We start from the raw sequence: 21,159 nt of genomic DNA on the forward strand, positions 1-21,159 counted from the left end.
GGGCTGGGAATGTGGCTTAGTGGTAGAGTGCTTACCTAGCATGCACGAAGTCTTGAGTTTGGATTCCTCAGTATCACATAAACAGAAGAAGCCAGAAGTGGTGCTATGGCTCAAGTGGTAGAGTGACAGCCTTGAGGACAGAGTCCAGGCCCTGAGTTCAAGATCCAGGACCCGCCAAAAAAAAAAAAAATCTTTCCTTTCTAATTATTAAAGTAATACATACTCTACATACTAAACGCAGGCTAGCAATGAATCACCTATAAATCCCAGCAAACTTTAAAATATTTTATGCCTTTTCTTCAAGTAAGATAATATCCTTCTGATTTTTTTTTTTTTTTTTTTTTTTGTGCTGGTACTGGGGCTTGATCTCAGGGACTGGGCACTGTCCCTTTAGCTTTATCGACTCAAAGCTGGCACTCTACCACTTGAGCCAGATTCACTTCTGGCTTTTTGGTGGTTAATTGGAGGTAAGAGCTTCACAGACTTTTCTGCCCGGGCTTGGCTTCGAACCATGATCATCAGATCTCAACTTTCTGAGTAGCTAGGATTACAGGCGTGAGCCACCGGTTCCCGCTCTTCAGACTCTTATTCAGCGTACTGAATAAGACCTCTGTAAATACTACCAGACCTCTGTAAATCCACGCGATGTTAACGCTTGGATGCTATTCACTAACTTCGCACGAAAATCGATGGATTTCATGGAAAAGGGAAAGATCTTAACCTGCAAAGGTTCCGGGATTCGCCTCAGAGACATTGTTTGCTCTCCAAACACCGTTCTGCAACCACCTGGGAGTGAGAAACCAAGGGCAAGCAACCTGGGCGGGTAGAAGGAGGAGCTACAGCATCTTCACCAATCAGAACTCTGCTTTGTTTTCTCTCGCTGGCCAATAAGAGTGTTTTTTAAAGAGGCCGACTTCAAGTCTGAGTCGCCTATTCCTTTTATAGCCTATCAGCAGGCGCCTTTGACAAAGCATCTTCAGAGGCCACGCCCAGTGAGCGGTGCCGCCCCTCTCACCGCCCCTCCGCGCGTGGCCCCGCCCCCTCACTCGTGTCCCCGCCCCTCCGAGGGAGGGGGGCCGAGTCGGTTACTCGCTGGGCCGGAGGTGGGGGCCAGGCTCCCCCTGGGCTCGTGCGTTCTGCGCCCGCCGCGGCGTTTCCGACCGCCGCTCTCCTGATTGTCCTTCGCGGCGGTCGCCGTCGCTGCCTCCTCGCCGCGGGGATCGAGTGGTGGGAGGCCCCGACCCGCCGCGCTGGCGGCGGACCCTGACTGCTCAGAACAGGTAACGAGGCGCCGGGGACTGCAGCGCCTTCCCGAGGTCCGGGATCGGTGCGCGTGGCGCGGTTGGCTCCCTGCGCCGCTCCCGCCGCGGGCGCGCGGGCCGAGGCCGGGGTCAGCGGAGCCTCCCGCCCCGGAGCGGCGGCGGCGGCGGCGGCACCTTGCGGGGTGGTGGGGGCGGGGCCGGGCTCGGAGTGAGGGGCGCGGGGCGCGGAGGGGGAGGTGGGGGGGACGCGGGGAGGAGGTCGCGGGGGGGGGGGGTGGTGCGCGGTACCCGGGGGGACCCGGCCCGGCCCCGCGGGGAGGCCGGGCGCACGGCGCGCGGGGCAGGCTCGCCGGTGGAGTCCCGGGCCCCCGGGGAGAGGGACCGTCACCCAGTCCCGGTAAGGTGCTTTTTGGAACAAAAAAATTCCCGGCGCCTCGGTGAGGGGAGCGCCCCCTCCCCCCCCCCCCCCCCCCCCCCCCCCGCCCGGGGCTGCAGCGCCGCGCGCGCGTCTGGTTTGGAGCCCGGAGCCTGCCCGGCAGTGCCGCGGGTGCAGGTGGACGCTGTTTACTGATCCTCAGCGTGAAGCTGTTGGGGGGCCTTTTCTGAAGCGACCAGCAGACCCACCGTGTGCCTCACCCGTGTCTGCGCCCGAGTGGGGAGGGAGCGCGCGGGGGGGGGGGGGAGTGTCGTGCCCGATGGATGCCTGTGCTGGTCTCAGGGACTGTGGCTGGGACCTCTTAGCTGTCCCTCGGCCAGGGGTGGGGGTGGAACTGTGATCCGTCCCCCTCCCTCTTTCGGATCCCCCCTCCATAAAAAAAAAAGCTTCTCTCAAAGCCACGTCTGGCTTTAGGGATGCACCTGCTCCCCTTGGCGGGTAACTCTGTGCAGAACCTTAGAGGATTCAGTACACGGTTGATTGCTGAAAAGAAGGACATTTGACAGCAGTCTGTGGCTTACTCCCCTAATCCTCATCCTGGGTACTCTAGAGGCTGAGATCTGAGGATTAAAGTCGCGGGCTAGCCTGGGCTGGAAAAGTCCTCCGGGAAGAGTCTTATCTTTAAGAAACCTGCAGCCGCCGTAGCAACAACAGAAACCCACAGAAACAAACCAGAAGTGGAACTGTGGCTCCTGTTGGAGTGACTTTGAAAAAGCCCAGGCTTCGAGTTTCAGCCCCAGTACAACTCTTCTTCCTCCTCCCCCCTTTCCCCACCCTTCACGAAGTACTTTTGCTTTGACCTGTTCAAGTATCATTTATTCACAAGGGAAATGATGAAGGCCATTAGTCAGTGATGACTTGAAATCTCCTTGTCCAGGTGCACTCGGGTTCTAGGTTATAGTATTTCTGTTTAGGTCTGTTCATTGTGAAAACTCAGCACTCTTCCAGTTTTAGCCTTGAATCTCCCTGCTGTCCTGACCAGGCCGTGCACGGCTTGCCCAGTGATTTAATCTAAGATCTAGGCAAATTCCCACTATCAAGGCAGCTTCTGCATGCTCATTTATCACAATACAGGAGTTAGAGATAGAGGTGGTTATTTTCAAGTAAAGAAATATTGTGTCCTAAGTCTCATTTTCCTCCTAAATTGTTAAGGTAGTTTGTATTTCACCAGAAAGATGATTTTCCGCTTAGGCAAACAAAAAATAAAACTTGGTGGTTTTCTGTGAGACTATTTCAAATAGCAGGACAGAATTGGAGCTGTGGCACAAGTGGTAGAGCACCAGGCTTGAGAAGTCAAAAATGAGAGTGAGTGGTTCTGAGTTCAAGCCCCTGTACTGGCACAAAAATAAATAAATTGAGGGAAGGGGACTTTTCAAATCAGAGAACTTCATTTATGTGTGCATTTCTAGCCTAGCAATGGATCTCAGTGGTGTTTTGTGAATTGAGTTGAAATAATATGCATAAGGAAAACAAAATATGGTGCATTTTGGTTATGACTTAAGACTTGACAGAAAATCTTCATTGTAAGTTTATAGAAGGCCTAAACATGTAGCAATCATTTTGTAATTTGAATAGCACAAGGGATTTTAGTGGTGGATATGGAGCAGGCACATATTGAGTTTTTGAGGGTTACCTCTTGAATGATGTCAAGGTTTAGAGAAGTGTAGAGAATTGCTAGGTTTTTGTTAGGGCTATTATGTATGGGAACATAGAAATGAATTTCTGGGGGCTGGGAAGGTGGCTCAGTGGTAGAGTGCTTGCCTTGCATGCATGAGGCCCTGGGTTCGATTCCTCAGCACCACATAAGCAAAAAGAAAAAAGCCGGAAGTGGCGCTGTGGCTCAAGTGGTAGAGCGCTAGCCTTGAGCTGAAGAGCTGAGGGACAGCGCCCAGGCCAGAGTTCAGGCCCCACGACTGGACCCCCCCCAAAAAAAAAAATAAAAAAAAGAAATGAATTTCTGCATGGATTGCTCTTTATCATGATGCAATACTTTGTTTTGTGGTAACTACATCTTAGCATGTTGCAGGTACATTTTGACATTACTTGCATAATATACAAGGAATTCCTTACGCGAGACTTCTTAGTCTAGCCCTGTTCTTTCTTCTTACCTTTACTTAATTTTACTTTGCAGTCAATTGGAATTTTTAACAATTCAAGCAAAAATTTCCATAACAAAACCTATATCATCTGTTAATTTGTTCTGAGAAAGGAATCTTCTGTTGAGCACCAGCCTTTCTGCCCTGTGGGAAAATTGATAAGAGATTTTGGCTGTTGAGTGTTTGCTTGTGTTCTAAGACTTATTCCCAATCCTCCAGGCTACTCCAGATTTCTGCATTTTATATTTCTTTTTGTAAAATTAATTAGGCCATGACTTCCACTAGTGGTGCACCCAATATTACTTGCTGGGGATTTCAATATATATATACATATATATATATATTTTTTTTTTTTTGGGGAGGGGGTCCAGTCATGGGGCCTGAACTCTGGGCCTGGGCGCTGTCCCTCAGCTCTTCAGCTCAAGGCTAGTGCTCTACCACTTGAGCCACAGTGCCACTTCGGGCTTTTTTCTTTTTGCTTATGTGGTGCTGAGGAATCGAAGCCAGGGCCTCTGGCATGCAAGGCATGCGCTCTACCACTGAGCCACCTTCCCAGCCCTACTTGCTGGGGATTTCAAACACATCATTTCACAAACAGTTATCATTACTGTTACTAGTCACATGTCAAATGTACTGCAGCTTCATCTGCCATAGCAGTAAATGGCTTAAGTGGGTTTTATTAAATGAGATTATTTGGAAGGACAGGCTGGCTGGAACGGAAAGTAATTGCTAGTAATTAAAAAAAACAACAACAAACCTTCAACATAAAACTTTCTGGTTCTCTTTGTGGTCAAGAACCCAGACCAGAGTGTAGCTTTTATTGATCCTTATTTATGTAAGTTTGAACTTAGTTTCTTAATGGTTTGTGCTTTATTTAAATCTTATATGATCTGGGACTGAGCTATTTGAGCGTATTGTGCTTTGCTCACTTAGATTACCGGTTCTTTAAAAGTGTTATATGTAACAAGATAATTTGCTATCTCCTATAAGCAGATACTTAGGCTAAAAAAAAAAATCCCAGCATGTGAAAGTTTCTTTTGTTGAACACTCAAACTTTCTATGCTTTTAGGGTGATACTATCAAATCAGCTTGCTTTACCTAAGAAAGAGAGGGGAGTCTGCTCCTTCCTGGCCTAATAAGGGATCTTATTTTAGATTGTTGTTGATTGAATTGCTTTTTACTGATGGTTACTTAGAAAAGAGAGGTGAGAAAATTTAGCTGTTCTGATAACAGTAAGTCCCTTTGCAGGTACAGAAATGGCAGTGTTTGTGTAGGATAAAGACTTTGGGTGATAGGTTGAAGAAAGCGTTGGACTTTTACAATGCAAGATGGGAATGTAAGGAGAAAGTCTGTATGGGGTTGGTGTGTGTTTATTTCAGTTCTACTCAGCTGTGGCTGGGGAGGAGCGCAACATAATTTGTTTCTTGGAACCCTCTGCTTCTCCTGGGATTTGACGGTGATTTGGAGGGAGGGATGGTGGCTCTTGGCACGGTGCATGTTGCTGGTGCTTCTGGTCCTTGGGTGCCCATGGGCATTGAAAGGTGGGTGGTTATAAGTAGCCAGGCAGATTACATGCTACTCTGGTATGGATTCTCAGAGTTCTCTTGAACCTTTGAACTGTCTTAATCAGGCCAATGAACATATTTATAGCTCTCTTGTGGTCCAGACTTGGGTTAGGTAGTCTTTAGTGTGTATTTTGGAAATAAGTAGACAGCTAAGCTTTAAAACATTAGTAATTTGAATGTGCAAGTGAATAGCTTCAGAAAGTGACTTGGCTTATGATAGTTTCTCAGGGCACAGGTGCTTGAATATTCTTTTTTATACTATTTCTTTTTCTTTTCTTCTTTCTCTCTTTCTCTTTTTCTCTCTCTTTCTCTCTTTCTTTCTTTCTCTCTTTCTCTCTTTCTCTCTTCCTCCTTCCTTCCCTCCCTCCTTCCTTCCCTCCCTCCTTCCTTCCCTCCCTCCTTCCTTCCTCCCTCCTTCCTTCCCTCCCTCCTTCCTTCCCTCCCTCCCTCCCTCCCTCCCTTCTTCCTTCCTTCCTTCCTTCCTTCCTTCCTTCCTTCCTTCCTTCCTTCCTTCCTTCCTTCCTTCCTTCCTTCCTTCCTTTCTTTCTTTCTTTCTTTCTTTCTTTCTTTCTTTCTTTCTTTCTTTCTTTCTTTCTTTCTTTCTTCTGTCACTGGGGTATGATTTCAAGCCCTCATGCTATTCCTTGGCTTTGTTTACAAGACTGGCACTCATGCTTCTACTTCCAGCTGTTTGCTGATTAATTATTGGAGGTAAGGGTTTTGGGGATTTTTCCGCCTAGGCAGAGATCTCAAATCCTGAGACGCTAGGATTTCAGGCGTGAGCCATCAGCGTGGGCTCTATTCTGTTTCTTTTTTTTTTTTAATTTTAAAGCCTCAGTGGCAATAGGAAACCAGTGTATATATACTGTTCATATTGACGATTTGGGTTGAGAATAAGAGGCACTTGGGCTTGTTGTAGCTTTGAAAAGAGAAGGAGCAGATGGGATATTTATTATGAACAGTTGTAGCAGAGGGGTAGGAGGGATTTGTTAATACCTTCTGTTTTAGTATATCCTGATGGGTGATTAGGTGTCAATTAACTTTTAATGTTTTTATTTATTTTTTATTTTTTTATTTTTTTTGTCGGCCGTGGGGCTTGAACTCTGGGCCTGGGTGCTGTCCCTCAGCTCTTCAGCTCAAGGCAAGCGCTCTACCACTTGAGCTACAGCGCCACTTCCGGTTTTCTGGTGGTTTTTATTGGAGATCGGAGTCTCATGGTCTCTCCTGCCCGGGCTGGCTTTGAACCGCGATCCTCAGATCTCAGCCTCCTGAGTAGCTAGGATTACAGGCGTGAGCCACCAGCGCCCGGCTAACTTTTAATGTTTTTAATGCTAGTCCCGGAGTTTGAATTCAGGGCCTGGACACTGTCCCTGAGATTTTGTATTCAAGCCTAGAGTTCTGCCACTTGAGCCACAGCTCCATTCCAGCTTTTTGCTAGTTGATTGTAGATAAAAGTCTCACACTTTCCTTCTTAGCCTGGCTTCTATTCATGGTTCTCAGTTCTAGATCTCTTGAGTAGCTAGGATTACAGGAGGGAGGCATTGGCCCCTTGGCAATTAACTTTTTACTTTGATTTAAAAACACTTTTAGGGGCTGGGAATGTAGCTTAGTGTTAGAGTGCTTGCCTAGCATGCATGAAACCCTGGGTTTGATTCCTCAGAAAAAGTTGGAAGTGGTGCTGTGACTCAAGTGGTAGAGCTCTAGCCTTGAACAAAAGAAGCTCAGGGACAGTGCCCAGACCCTGAGTTCAAGACTCAGGACTGTCAAACAACAACAACAACAACAACAACAACAACACACTTTTAAAGGTAGCTCCTTTAATCTGTGTATTTAAAGCAATTTGAATCTTGAGAATCAAATATTTTTGAGGGTTGTTAACCTTTGTTTCTTTTTGGCAATTGAAAGTTTGTTAAAGTGATGTAAGAATTTGGATTGAGTCTTAAATAGAAAGGTTTATGGAATTATGGTCCAAGATTTATTTATCAAACTTCTACTGCCTTATTCAGATTATCTTTTCCTTCTACTGTGGTTCTTGATTTTAATTTCTGAAGTGTAATTGTGAAGATATGGCACATTTTAAGTGTAGCTCAGTACCTGGTTCTAAGACTTCCTTAGACATCAAAATTGAAGGATGCGTGCCCTGGTCTCATGTATAAACTGGCCCAGAATTTGCATGTAACCCAGAGCACATCCTTGTACGCTCTAAACTCTGCATTATGTAGAGATACCTGGTGCAATGTAAATGCTATGTAAATAGTTGAGATATGCTGTTGTTTAGGGAATAATTGCAAGAAAAGAAAAGTCTGTAAATGTTCAGTATAGAATCTGTTTTTTTCCTTCGAATATTATCCATCTACAGTTGGTTGAATCCGTGGTTGTGAGTCCTGAAGGTCAATTGTTCTTTTTTTTTTTTTTTTCTGGTAAGGATGGATTGTGGTTTTGCATATGTATATTGAAAATGTCTTGTCAGGTTTGGAAGATAAATTGCTGTGCTATGAGCTGTGGAAAAAAAATGAATTAGCATTATTTTGATTTATTTATAGTTCCTTAAAATAGGATAAAACCTGAATTTTACAATATTTGGCTGGTAATTATTTCACTTTTCATGAAGTTCATGAAAAATTTTGACCTGTTAAACTTCAGCATGCCTGGAGTTGTCTGGAGGGCTTGTTAAAGGCTTTTGCTGTTGTCTTCTGTCCATTGAGTAGGCTTGGACTCACTGCAATTCTACTAAGTTCAAAGATGGAGGTGATCCTGATGGTTCAGGGACCATAGTTTGAAAACCACTGAGCAGTGAGTTAGGTAGAATATAGTGTAATTGTTAACATAGACTGTGATGTTTGAAAGATCTCAGTTTAAATGTTTCCCTTGATGCTTACTAGTGTGTGTGTGTGTGTGTGTGTGTGTGTGTGTGTGTGTGTGTGTGAGAGAGAGAGAGAGAGAGAGAGAATGAGAAAGAGAGACAGAGACAGACAGAGACAGAGACAGAGAGAGACAAAGAGAGACAGAGAAATAGAGAGAAACAGAGTTAGAGGGTTCATCCATCCCAGGGCTTAAATTCAGGGGTCTGGGCGCTGTCCTTGTTTTTTTGCTCAAGGCTAGCATTCTACCACTTGAGCCAAGCTCTGCTTCTAGCTTTTTGCTGGTTAAATGGAGATAAGAGTTTCATGGTCTTTTTAGCCCCTGCTGTCTTCAAACTACAATCCTCAGATCTCAGCTCAGGGTTGATTTTTTGTTTTCTTGTTTTAGTTCAGACAAGTTTCATAACCTGTGCTTTGCATCTAAAGTGGCAATGTATTATTTTGTAGTTGGTATTGAAAGAATGTACATGAGTAGAAGCTTGTAGAACAGTGTCTGACAAATTGCAAGCATCCAGTGAATGTTGACTTTGTGTGTGTGTGTGTGTGTGTGTGTGTGTGTGTGTGTGTGTGTGTGTGTGTGCGCACGTGCACGTGCACGTGTGCGCGCCAGTCCTGGGGCTTGAACTTGGGGCCTGGGCACTGTCTCTGAGATTCTTTGGCCCAAAGCTGGTGCTCTACCACTTGAGCTACAGCACTACTGGAAGTACTACACTTTTGTATTTCCTGACAATGTACTGGAAAAGCAGTGTATGAATGAATACTCAATTACTGTTGAACTATCCAAGGAAAAAGTTTGTAGATGCTGGTAATGTTCCAGAACTTTTTGTTTTTGTTTTTTGGTGGTACTGAGGTTTGAACTTGGCCTTGGTAAACAGATGCTCTACCACTGGAGCCACACCTGCAGCACTTTTTTTTTTTTTTTTTTTTTGGGGTCCTGTTGTGGGGCCTGAACTCTGGGCCTGGGCGTTGTCCCTCAGCTCTTCAGCTCAAGGTTAGCGCTCTACCACTTGAGCCACAGCGCCACTTCTGGCTTTTTTTCTTTTTGCTTATGTGGTGCTGAGGAATCGAACCCAGGGCCTCAGGCATGCAAGGCAAGCGCTCTACCACTGAGCCAACTTCCCAGCCCAGCACTTTTGTTTTTGAGACTATTGAAAGTGTTGCTCCCTTCCTCCAAGGTTCAATTCTTTGATCAAAGTACGTTGGAATCTCCAAGTAATCCTTGTGGCCCATACTTTGTGTAACTGGGTTTTTGAAGGTTGCTCTTGGTAATGTTATTACAGGAAATACCTGAAAGTCATCTTTCGAGCAGTTATGTTCTGGTGACTTCATGTTGGGTGACCTTGAACACATTTCTTGGAGATCTCTTCCCTTAGTTTGCTGAATGCCTGACAAATCTCTTAGAGTCCGGACCCCCAATCTCTGTGTGATTCTCACACTACCCTGTCACATTACTGTTTGTCACAGTCATTTGTTTTATTCCTTTGTAGCACCATTTTACTCTTTGTTTACTGCTTATTGTTTCCTGCAAGGACATGACCTTGGATATTGGGACCCCCATGTAGGGCACATGGGGGCTAGATAGTTATTAGAACATTGAAGGAATGGAGAACATTTCTTTTCTTCTCAAGTCAGGGGCTCAGACTTTTTTTTTTTTTTTGGTCTCTCATGGGGCTTGAACTCTGGGCTTGGGTGCTGTCTCTGCATTCTTCAGCTCAAGGTGAGTGCTCTATCCACAGCGCCACTCATTTTTCTAGTGGTTTATTGGAGATAAGAGTCTCACGGACTTTTCCTACCCGGGCTGGCTTTGAACTCCACTCCTCAGATCTCAGCCTCCTGTGTAGTTAGGATTACAGGCGTGAGCCACCGGCGCCCGGCTCAGGCTTGAGGCAATGATGAATTCATGGCACCCTGTAACTTTGTGTGTCTTCCCCCCACTTCTTCTTATCTCCCTAAGGCCCTCTTTTGAGCCTGTGTATGATTTTCCCAAGCCAATCTGGGTGACTGTGCTGGTTTGCTCTTGGATAGAGATTGTTTCTGCATTTTCTTGCTGGTTTTATAATTTTTTTCCAGTCTCATGAAGCAGGTGCAACCATCCAAGCAGAACGAGATGCCATTGTTCTTTGCATTTCTCTGGTTACCAATGGCTGAGAATCCTGTCGGATGGCTATTAGTTTGCCTCTTTTCTTATTAGGTTTTCCTAGCCTGTTCCTGTTTTTCTGCCCTAATAATACAAAATTCTAGGTGTTAATCGTTTGTTGATTTCAGGTGTTATAAATGCCACTGAATCTTTGGGACTCAATCCCTAGCATTAAATAACACAATCTTATTTCTTTTTAACCTGTCAAGTTTTTATTTCTTTGAAATGCTGTATTAAAGAAAATTGTAGTTCTTCTATGTTGTTTATGAAGCACTTCTCCATTTCTAGTTAATAGAAGTGTGATTCCACATTTGATAGCAAGCTAATTTTCCTCAGTAACATTTACTAAATAGCTTATGGGGGAAGACTACCTGACTCTCTCTGCAGGAACAGGCTCCGCCTACCCACCCCCACCTATCTATTTTTAGGTTTTGGTGGGCTGTGCTGATCAGTTCTACTGTTCTGTTTGTTCCACATGGTTGTGTTTTCATCTTTTATTACCACAACTTGTTCACATAGAGAGAGATCCAGAAAGGCCAGGCACTTCTAGGTTCTTTAAGAAAGCACTTAGAAAGTTCTTTGGTAATTATCTATGCTTGTGTCTTCTCTCAAAACATGAGAGACATGAAGACACTATTTTCTTTCTTCCTTTTTTTTTTGTCGGTTGTGGGGCCTGAACTGTGGGCCTGCGCACTGTCTGTCAGCTCTTTAGCTCAAGGCTAGCGCTTTACCACTTGAGCCACAGCGCCACTTCCGGCTTTTTTCTGTTTATGTGGTGCTGACGAACCGAACCCAGGACCTCATGCATGCAAGGCAAGTGTTCTACCACTGAGCCACCTTCCTAGCCCTACTATTTTCTTTTTTTTTTGGGTCCGGTTGTGGGGCCTGAACTCTGGGCCTAGGTGCTGTCCCTCAGCTCTTCAGCTCAAGGCTAGCGCTCTACCACTTGAGCCACAGTGCCACTTCTGGCTTTTTTCTTTTTGCTTATGTGGTGCTGGGGAATTGAACCCAGGGCCTCATGCATGCAAGGCAAGTGCTCTACCACTGAGCCACCTTCCTAGCCCCTTGTTTTCATTTTTTAAAACTTAGCACCTAGCATGTTCTCAATAAATGCATCTTAAGTTTGCACATATTTTGCACTTTTGCATAGTATAAATTTCTTCTTACTAGAGAAATCTATCTATCTATCTATCTATCTATCTATCTATCTATCTATCTTTTAGTCAGTGTTTCACCTGTAGCACAGGCTGGCCTGAGACTGAAAACTCCTGCTTTTGTCCTTCTGATTGCTGGGATTACAGATGTATGTCATCACCTCTGGCTTAATTGCTAATATATATCTTTAATATTTTCCTTAAATACAGTGTGCTTTGCTTTTGTAAGAATTCCCAATTAAAATGATAAAGGTTTTCTTTTTGTTCGTGTGTGTGTGTGTGTGTGTGTGTGTGTGTGCGCGCGCGCGTGTGCGCGCGCTCGCTTGCGCACGTGGGCTGTTCCTGGGGCTTGAACTTAGACCATGGGCACTATCCCTGAGCTTTTTCTGCTCAAGGCTTGCACTCTGCCACTTGAACCACACTTTTATTTCTGGCCTTTTTTTTTTTTTTTTTAATGCTTAATTGAAGTTAAGAGTCTCATGGATTTCATTGCCTGGGTAGACTTTGAACCTTTATCTCCAGATCTCAGCCTCCTGAGTATCTAGGATCACAGGCATGAGCCACCAGTGCCCTGCAAGAAATTATGTAGGTTTGACTATTTTCATGAGGGCTAATCTGAGCCTCTAGCTAATGTTTCTTGATGAGCCATCTGTCCAAAGGAACTACTTTTCTTGAACTTACTGGGCATTATATCTTCTATTGATTGCTTTGTGTGTATTCCTAGGAACCCGATCTCTGATACATTAATATATGTCCAGCATTCACTAGTGTATGTTATTAAATACACAACACATATAGGGGCTGGATACACAACACATCTAGGGGCTGGAGGTATGGCTCAGTGGTAAGAATACCTGCCTAGCAAGCTCAAGGCCCTGGGTTCAAACCCCGGTACTACCACCAAAAGGAAAAAAAAAAGGCTGGGAAGGTGGCTTAGTAGTAGCGTGCTTGCCTTGCATGCATGAGGCAGGCCATGGGTTCAATTCCTCAGCATCACATAAGCAGAAAAAGCTGGAAGTGGCACTGTGACTCAAGTGGTAGAGTACTAGCCTTAAGTTGAAGAGCTGAGGGACAGCACCCAGGCTCACAGTTCAGACCCCGTGACCGACCAAAAAAGAAAGAAAGAAAGAAAGAAAAAAAGTAACATAAAATGGAGAAAACAACTTAAGTGCAAAGCAGTTGACATTTATTTTTCTTTATGGGAATTATTAATATAAAGTATGCAAAGGATTACAGAATCACTTAGTCAGGGTGATTATACTTTAGTAATAAAGAAAATATTAATGAAAATGCTCTGAAGTAGTCTACATATTACCAAGTTCACATACAAATAGTTCAACTAATAACAGCAGTGGGCAAACATGAGTTACTTTTTGGGCTGTTTCCTTAAAATTCTATTTTAATACAGCCATTTTATTCTAATAAGAGCATATGTAATTTGCATAATAATCTGGGATAGGAAGTTAGGGAGTTAACTTGGCTATGAAATGGAGATTTGGAGTGCACAGAGACACACTTTCTTATATACCATTCTCTCTGCTTGTATATATTTGAATACTCCTTAACAGAAAGTAGAAAAGAAAAAGACTGTGTAATTTGTGAAGTAACACCACTAACACAAAGCCAGCTTTTGTTACTGCTCCATGGGAAACTAGGTCGTTATGTATCAGATCTGTTAATAGCAGTATTAGAAATAATGCTGTTCTTGCTTTCCCAGGAGACAATAAATAAATAGATAAATAAATTAGAAATAATGCTGTTCTTGCTTTCCCGGGAGACAATAAATCATTATCTGGGGCTTGGCTGATTGTAGTCACTTTCCTGCTTTGCTATTTCTCCTAGGTCTTTTCTCCAACACAGCATCACAGGTAGATTTTGGTTGATGTTACTTATCTGCTATGAATATCACAGTAACTTGCCTTTCACTGTGATCGAAAAGCAAAGTCTCCACTGGATGTAGTAGCTCATGCCTATCATCCTAGCAACTCAAGTGGTCGTGATCTGGAGGATTACTGTTCAAAGTCACCTGGGAAAAATTATACAGTATCTTATTTAAACCAATAAAGGACTGGGAGCATATGTTAAGTAGTAGAGTGCTGGCTTAGCAAGCACAAGGCCCTGAGTTCCAACCTCAGTACTGCCCTCCCCCCCCAAAAAAAGAGAAATCTCTACACTATTTAAATCCACCTTAGGTGTTGTAATGATGATTGTGAGCTTCAGAACACACATCTTATTAAACATGGGAAAAAATTTGAGAATTGATTGCCATTCTGACTTCACTTTTGTTTTATTTTTTTATTTTTGTCAGTCATGGGCCTGAACTCTGGGCCTGGGCGCTGTCCCTCAGCTCTTTAGCTCAAGGCTAGTGCTCGACCACTTGAGCTACAGCACCACTTCCGGCTTTTTCTGCTTATGTGGTGCTGAGGAATTGAACCCAGGGCTTCATGCATGCAAGGCAAGCACTCTACCACTGAGCCACCTTCCCAGCCCCTTCACTTTTGTTTTAAATCTGGTTTTGAAGAGCTTACTGGCCTGCTGTTACAAGGAAATATTGCTTTGCTTTAGCTAGCGCTTTTGGCAATTTCTGGAGATATCTTAGAGAAAAGAGTGTTGGAAGCAATTTGCCTCTAGCTTTTCTTTTTTTTCTTTTTTTTTTTTTTTGGTTTGGTCATGGGGCTTGAACTCAGGGCCTGGGTGCTATTCCTGAGCTCTTTTGTTCAAGGTTAGCGCTCTACCACTCTGAGCCATAGCTCCAATTCTAGTTTTCTGGTGGTTATTTGGAGATAAGGGTCTAATGGACTCTCCTTCCCAGGCTGGCTTTGAACCATGATCCTCAGATCTCAGCCTCCTGAGTAGCTAAGGTTACAGATGTGAGCCACCGGTGCCCAGCTCCTATTACCAAGAGATCTGTGAACTAAGCAGGGAGTGCTGTCTTACTTTGTGTCTCATGACCTTCCTTCTACTGTGGAAATAATTAGGGCCCTTGATTGGCTGTGGCCACCAGTTTTACTGTTTTGTTTGAAGGACAAATCAAAGAATAAGGCTCATTTGAGCAAGAACAGCCTTGACCTCAACTCTTTATCTTCTTGGAGCCCCAATATTTAAACTTTTGGCTTTGGGATTATTTTATACTTTTAAAAGTTAATAAGGCTGGGTGCTGGTGGCTCACACTTGTAATCCTAGATACTCAGGAGGCTGAGAGCTGAGGATTGCTGTTGGAAGCCAACCCTGTTAAGAAAATCCATGAGACTGTTATCTTCCATTAGCCACCAAAAAGCCAGAAGTGGAAATGTGGCTAAGTGGTAGAGTGCCAGTCCTGAGCACAAAAAAGCTAAGGGACAGTGCTCAGGACCTGAGTTCAAGTCGTAGTACCAGCAAACAAATAAGGAATTTGAAGCCTTTCCATTCATGTGAATTATATTTATGGATATTACCATAGTAGACATTTAAATAGGAAATTTTACTGTTTATTTGTGGAAACATTAACAATTCCATTATATATGAAAAAAAAGCTTTTCCAAGAAAATTCATTGAGAAAAGAAGGACTGTTTTGTTGTTTTTTCTTATGGTAGTGCTAAAGTCCAAACCCAAGTCTTGCGCATGGTAGGAAAGTCTGTGAACTGATCTGTGTCCTCAGCCCTGTTTTGCATTTTTGTAACTCTTAAATGTCTGGCTTAGTATAAATCGGATTCTCATGTCTGCTTCTTCACTCAATTTACTGTGATTTGTTGTTTGGTTGAAATATATAGAGACAATTCAGCCTTATACAAACTTATGGTTAGAAAATGTTGGTGTGGTCTTTTCCTTCAGTGGTCTTCACAGATCAGTGTGAGGCACAAATCATTTGGGCTTCTTCCTACTTGGCTGAAGAATGTCAGGAAAGCAAGTGCTCCAGGGTTGAGATTGTGTGAAGTTGTTAATTTTCATTAGCTCATCAGGGTACTTTTTTTTTAATTTTAATGTAAAAATTGTCTTTTAATGGTTGTACAAAGGAGTTTTAATTCAGTATGTCATTTCATATGTGCAATATATCTTGACTGGTGTCACCTCTCCTTATCCCTCTCTCCTCGATCTTCCTTACCATTTCTTCTTAAGTTCTTAGTCTGATTTTCATATATATACAGTGAGTACTGTGGCTGTATTTGTCCACTGTTCCTCTCTCTATTTGTCTTCCTGCTTCTCTTAAATTCCACCTCCTCAAACAAGGCGTGTTTCAGTTTCCTGGTCCTAATTTTGTACACATTTCTGTTTATTCTTTTTTTTTTTTTTTTGAGTCCGGTCGTGGGGCCTGAACTCTGGGCCTGGGTGCTATCCCTCAGCTCTTCAGCTCAAGGCAAGCGCTCTACCACTGAGCCACCTTCCCAGCCCCTCTGTTTATTCTTCAAAAGGTTAACACAATAGAAATCAACCATTGGGTAGACGTATTTTAGTCAGGGTCTTCCTTTTACTTTTTGGTGCCAGTCCTGTGATTTGAACTTAGGGCCTGGGCATGATCTCTGAGATCTTTTTGCTCAGGGCTAGCACTCTACTAGTGGAGCCACAGCTCCACTTGTAGATTTTTGTAGTTAATTGGAGATAAAAGTCTCATGGACTTTCCTGCTCTGGCTGACCTTGAACCACAATCCTCTGATCTCAGTCTCCTGAGTAGCTGGGGTTACAGGTGTGACCCACCAGCAGGGGGCAAGATGAAATGGGCATTTTCCACTTAGACTTTGTAGTGATATTGACTATAACCTAATGTCTACACAGTTTTTGCCATGTCTTTGATCTGTATTAAGATAGTAGCAATTTTATACATTCTTTTTTTATCATCAGAGAGTGAACATTGCAAACAACCTTATAGCATTAGTATATATATAACATATAAATATATAAGTACATATAGCATATATATAGTATAAATACAGTATGTTGTATATACTTAGTATATATAGCATATATGTGATATGATATAATATTTTATACATACTGTATATATATGTATATATATATATTTTTTGGTGGTGTTGGGGATTGGATCTTGTTTGTGCTAAGTATGTGCTCTACCACTAAGCCTCAGTCAGCACGATTATAAGAACAGTTTTGTAGCCTGGTGCCAATGCCTCACGCCTGTAATCCTAGCTACTCAGGAGGCTGAGATCTAAGATCTTGGTTCAAAGCCAGCCTGGCAGGAAAGCTTGTGAAACTCTTCATCTCCAACAAACCACCAGAAAACCAGAAGTGGTGCTGTGGCTCAAGTGGTAGAGCATTAACCTTGAGCTGAAGAGCTGAGGGGACAGCACCCAGGCCAAGTTCAAGCCCCACAGGCCGAGTTCAAGCCCCACGACCCACAAAAACAAAACAAAACCAGTTTTGAGGGAGAGTGACCTTGGTCGGGATACATTGTACTCATAAATTGAGTACATAAATTGACATTAGTGATTCATGTATACATATATCCTAGCAATTTAGGAGGCTGAGATCTAAGATTGTGGTTTGAAGCCAACCAAGAAGAAAAGTCTGTAGGATACTTATTACCTATCAACCATCAGAAAAGCTGGAAATGGAGGCATGACTCAAGTGATCCAGTGCTAGCCTTGAACAAAAAAGCTAAGGGACAGCCCCCAGGCCCTGAGTTTAATTGCGCGTGCCACACATGATTAATGTGTTTAATTGGAAATCCTTTGTACAACTATTTAAATATAATGAAAAATAAGTTAATTAATAAAAGTAGTTTTGTTTTGATGGATGTCCAGGAAGATTCTTGAAGATGCATAGAATGTCATGGACCACTTTGAGAACAGCTGGTTTATACATCTCTACTCATTCCTAAAGCGGTCTTATTAGAAGCCGGGACTGAATACTTTTTGGCTGAGTTGTATTTTTCCAAGTGAAAGAGAGCTTAATATCATCAGAAAAGGCAATGTTCCTGAGCTCAGCAACACCTGACCTGTAGGAGGTTTAGTTTTTGCTGTCTTATCATAATGAGCACATCATTAAGCATGTTAATATTTGATCTACATTTTTCATCCTGTGAGATGAAGATAATCACAAGAGAATGTGTACAGCTGCTGTGTTTGTTTATCAGGCAATAATAGTTTTGTGGCATCATCAAGTACAACTGGTTACCACCAGTTATTAATGAAGGATTAGCCTGTACTTGTGGTCTCTTTCCCATTAGTAGCAATAGATCTTGCTCTGATTCAGTTTGTATTTTGTTGTCAAAACTGCTATACAGTTGGAGTGTACTAATGACTGTAGTCAGGTAACATTATCTTTTTATAATGTTCATGAATATTGTTAATGAGTGCCTGTATCTTTAAGAGAAACTATCCCCCATTATCTCTCAGAGATAAATAGTTAGTATAGGAAGGTATGTTATTTTCAACTATTTGATCCTTCCCTCCTTTCCTCCCTTCTTCTATCCTTCCCTCCTTGTTTTTCTTTCATGTGGTTATTGGGGCTTGAACTCAGGGCCTGGGTGTTATCCCTTAGCTTTTTCTACTCAAGGCTGGTACTCTACCATTTGAGCCACAGTTCTATTTCCTGCTTTTTGGTGGTTAGGGGTAAGAGTCTTAGGGATTTTCCTACCTGGGCTGATTTTGAACCAAAATCTTTCAGAGTTCAAGTTTCCTGAGTAGCTAGTCATGAGCCATTGGTGCCTGGCTTGGTTCTTTTCTTTCTTTTCTTTTTTAAAAAATCAGATTTCAACATTATGAGTTGGCCCATTAGATTATGGTACAAGTGTCTTCATAATGAATAATTTATGTACTTTCTTCTCTCCTTTGCCTTGCTCCCTCCCTCCCCCTCTTTCTCTTTTTCTTTCCCTCCCTCCTTCCTTCTTTCTTTCTGTGCTAGAATTTGAATTTAGGATTTTGTATTGTAGGGAAGTATTCTACCACCCTAACTACTTTTCCTGTTCTTTCTGCTTTGGTTATTTTTCAGGAAGGGTCTTTACTTCAATCCTATCTATCGCTCCTGCATAAATGAAGTGATGGACTTGCGCATCATCCTTGGCTTGTTTTTTTTTGAGATAGAATCTCCTTAACTTTTTGCTGAAGCTGGCTTTGAACCAAGGCCCTCCTAAATTCTGTTTCCCAAGTAACTGGGATTACAGTATATCACTGCACCTACCTTGTTTCTGCCTAATGCCAAGCTACAGTGTACTGGTTCTAAGTCAACAGGGAAAGTGTCTCCTCTGCCCTCTATAGGTTTACTGAAAGAGAAAGGGTGTGTGATTTATTTAGTGCATAAACAAAGGAGCTATCCTGAAAATAAAACTGAGAAGGGCCATGTGATGGAGGCTTAAATACTGTCTTCATAGGGGAGAGGAAAAAGGGGTTATGTAAACAACTTGGGAGGCATCACATGTTTTAGGGGAGTTGAATGAACTCCAAAGGATAGGAAATAGTTTGTAAAGCGTTCTTTCTGGAGATTGAATGGAGAATAGACAGTAGCCCATGGCAGGTTCTGTTTAGGTGTATTGACATTGCTCTGTTTTGTTTCTGTGATATAAGTTTAATCTTGCCTACTAATGAGATTCCTTTGCTAGCCAAATGGGAAACTTCAGGAAACGCTTCAATTTGCACTTGGGGAGAAAAACAAAGGAAGGGAGAGACATGAATTCTGGGGCAGCTTTTATTTGTTTTATTTTATTCTTATTTTTATTTTTTTGGGTCCGGTTGTGGGGCCTGAACTCTGGGCTTGGGTGCTGTCCCTCAGCTCTTCAGCTCAAGGCTAGCGCTCTACCACTTGAGCCACAGCGCCACTTCCGGCTTTTTTCTTTTTGCTTATGTGGTGCTGAGGAATCGAACCCAGGGCTTCATGCATGCAAGGCAAGCTCTCTACCACTGAGCCACCTTCCCAGCCCTGGGGCAGCTTTTAAAGCCTTCTTTTATATGTACATATACTTAAAATTTTTTTTTTTGCCAGTTTAAACTTGGGTCTTGGGTGCTGTTCCTTAGGTTTTTCTGCTCAAGGCTGGTGTTCTACTGCTTGAACCATGGCTTTGCTTCCAGCTTTTTGGTAGATAAAGATCTCATAGACTTTACTCTTTGGGATGAATTCTAACCAAGATCCTAGTTCTTTGCCTACTGAACAGTTATAAGTGTAAGCCACTGGTGCCTGGCAGGCCTTCTAGTATTCTTGAATTCCAAGGGCTGCTCATGTTGCTGGGCCACACTGAAGTGTTGTTTCCTAAGACCCAGTGCCATTAATAGCTAAGTCCTTTAGTTGTGTTCTGAAAGTAGCCTAATGCATTTGGGATTTAAAAACAATGGTAGAGAGCAGGGATGGAATGGGTTGGGGGAAGATAAGGGAGAAAGATGGGATGGGTGACACTGATCAAGATGCATTGTACTCATAACCTCCAATTGAAACCCCTTTGTACAACTATTTAATATAAATAAATAAAGGATCAAAGCACCTTAGTGCTGTTAAAGGAATGGCATTAAAAGAAAAGAAAAGGAGGGGCTGGGAAGTTGGCTCAGTGGTAGAGCGCTTGCCTCGCATGCATGAGGCTCTGGGTTCGATTCCTCAGCACCACATAAGCAAAAAGAAAAAAGCCGGAAGTGGCACTGTGGCTCAAGTGGTAGAGCGCTAGCCTTGAGCTGAAGAGCTGAGGGACAGCACCCAAGCCCAGAGTTCAGGCCCCACGACCGGACCCCCCAAAAAAAAATTAAAAAAAAGAAAGAAAAGGAAAATTTTCTTGTCTTTAAAGTGATGTGTATATTCTATGTGATATTTGCTTTTTATTTGCCGTTTTGGAAGATACTGTACAGAGGGCTTACGGTTATATGAATAAGGTAATGAGTACATTTCCTATTGAGCATTGTTACCCCCTCCTTTGTTTTTCCCCTACTATCCCTTCCCTCCCCACCTCTCTAACTCCTCCCTCCCCCCCTGAAGTTGTAAAGTTCGTTTTCAACATAGTGTCTTGAAGTGATTTTGCTTTTGCATACCTACATTATACTGAAAATGTATAGAAATCCTTGCCTTTAAAGTGCTTGTAGTTTACGATGAAGCAGGAAAAGTTAACATCCTTATCTATCTATCTATCTATCTATCTATCTGTCTGTCTGCCTGTCTGTCTGTCTGTCTGTCTGTCTGTCTGTCTGTCTATCTATCTGTCTATCAATCTATCTATCTATCCTGGTACTGGGGCTTGAACTAAAGGCCTAGATTCTGTTCCTTAACTTTTTCACTCAAGGCTGGTACTCTATGACTTGAGCCACACCTCCATTTTGTCTTTTTTCTTTTTGGAGATAAGCGTCTTCTAGACTCTCCTGCTCTTACTTTTATGTAATATAAGGGTGACATTTCATGGGTAGAATGATAAAAGAGGCAAATGTTCCATTTGCTATAGTATTTCCCATCTTTAAAATATATCATGTTAAGAAATGGATGGTAGAAAATGAGCATTTTCTTTGGGAAAAAGGGGAGGAAGTAGATGTATGAAGTTATCCGGAAGGACAAATCAGGTTACCCTGAAGAGCTTCTGTTGAAATCTGGGCCAGGGAAGGCAAAAAGGCCTGTAGGCATCAGCTGCAGACTTCTCAAACTGCTTTCCTGTGAAGTCTGGCTGGGGCTGGAAACAGGTCCTTTTGCTGCAGGTCAGACCTGTTTTCAGCTGCCCCTCCCTCCTGAATTCTTTCTTATAATTCCAGTGGT

The 21,159-nt window shown here is 43.0% G+C and overlaps 1 protein-coding gene across 1 annotated transcript in view; it reads left to right on the top strand.

Moving 5' to 3' along the window:
- Window positions 1–1,109: 1,109 nt before the first annotated feature.
- Window positions 1,110–21,159, top strand: part of Mpp7 (membrane palmitoylated protein 7) — a 220,896-nt gene continuing 200,846 nt past the window's right edge. The window contains exon 1 of the mRNA XM_042686270.1: window positions 1,110–1,280. The gene's annotated coding sequence lies outside the window, so the exon portion shown is untranslated. The remainder of the gene's footprint in view (window positions 1,281–21,159) is intronic.

The sequence above is a fragment of the Dipodomys spectabilis genome, unplaced genomic scaffold (genome assembly GCF_019054845.1).
Source record: "Dipodomys spectabilis isolate Male_0828 unplaced genomic scaffold, ASM1905484v1 ptg000096l, whole genome shotgun sequence".
In the NCBI taxonomy this organism is placed as follows: Eukaryota; Metazoa; Chordata; class Mammalia; order Rodentia; family Heteromyidae; genus Dipodomys; species Dipodomys spectabilis.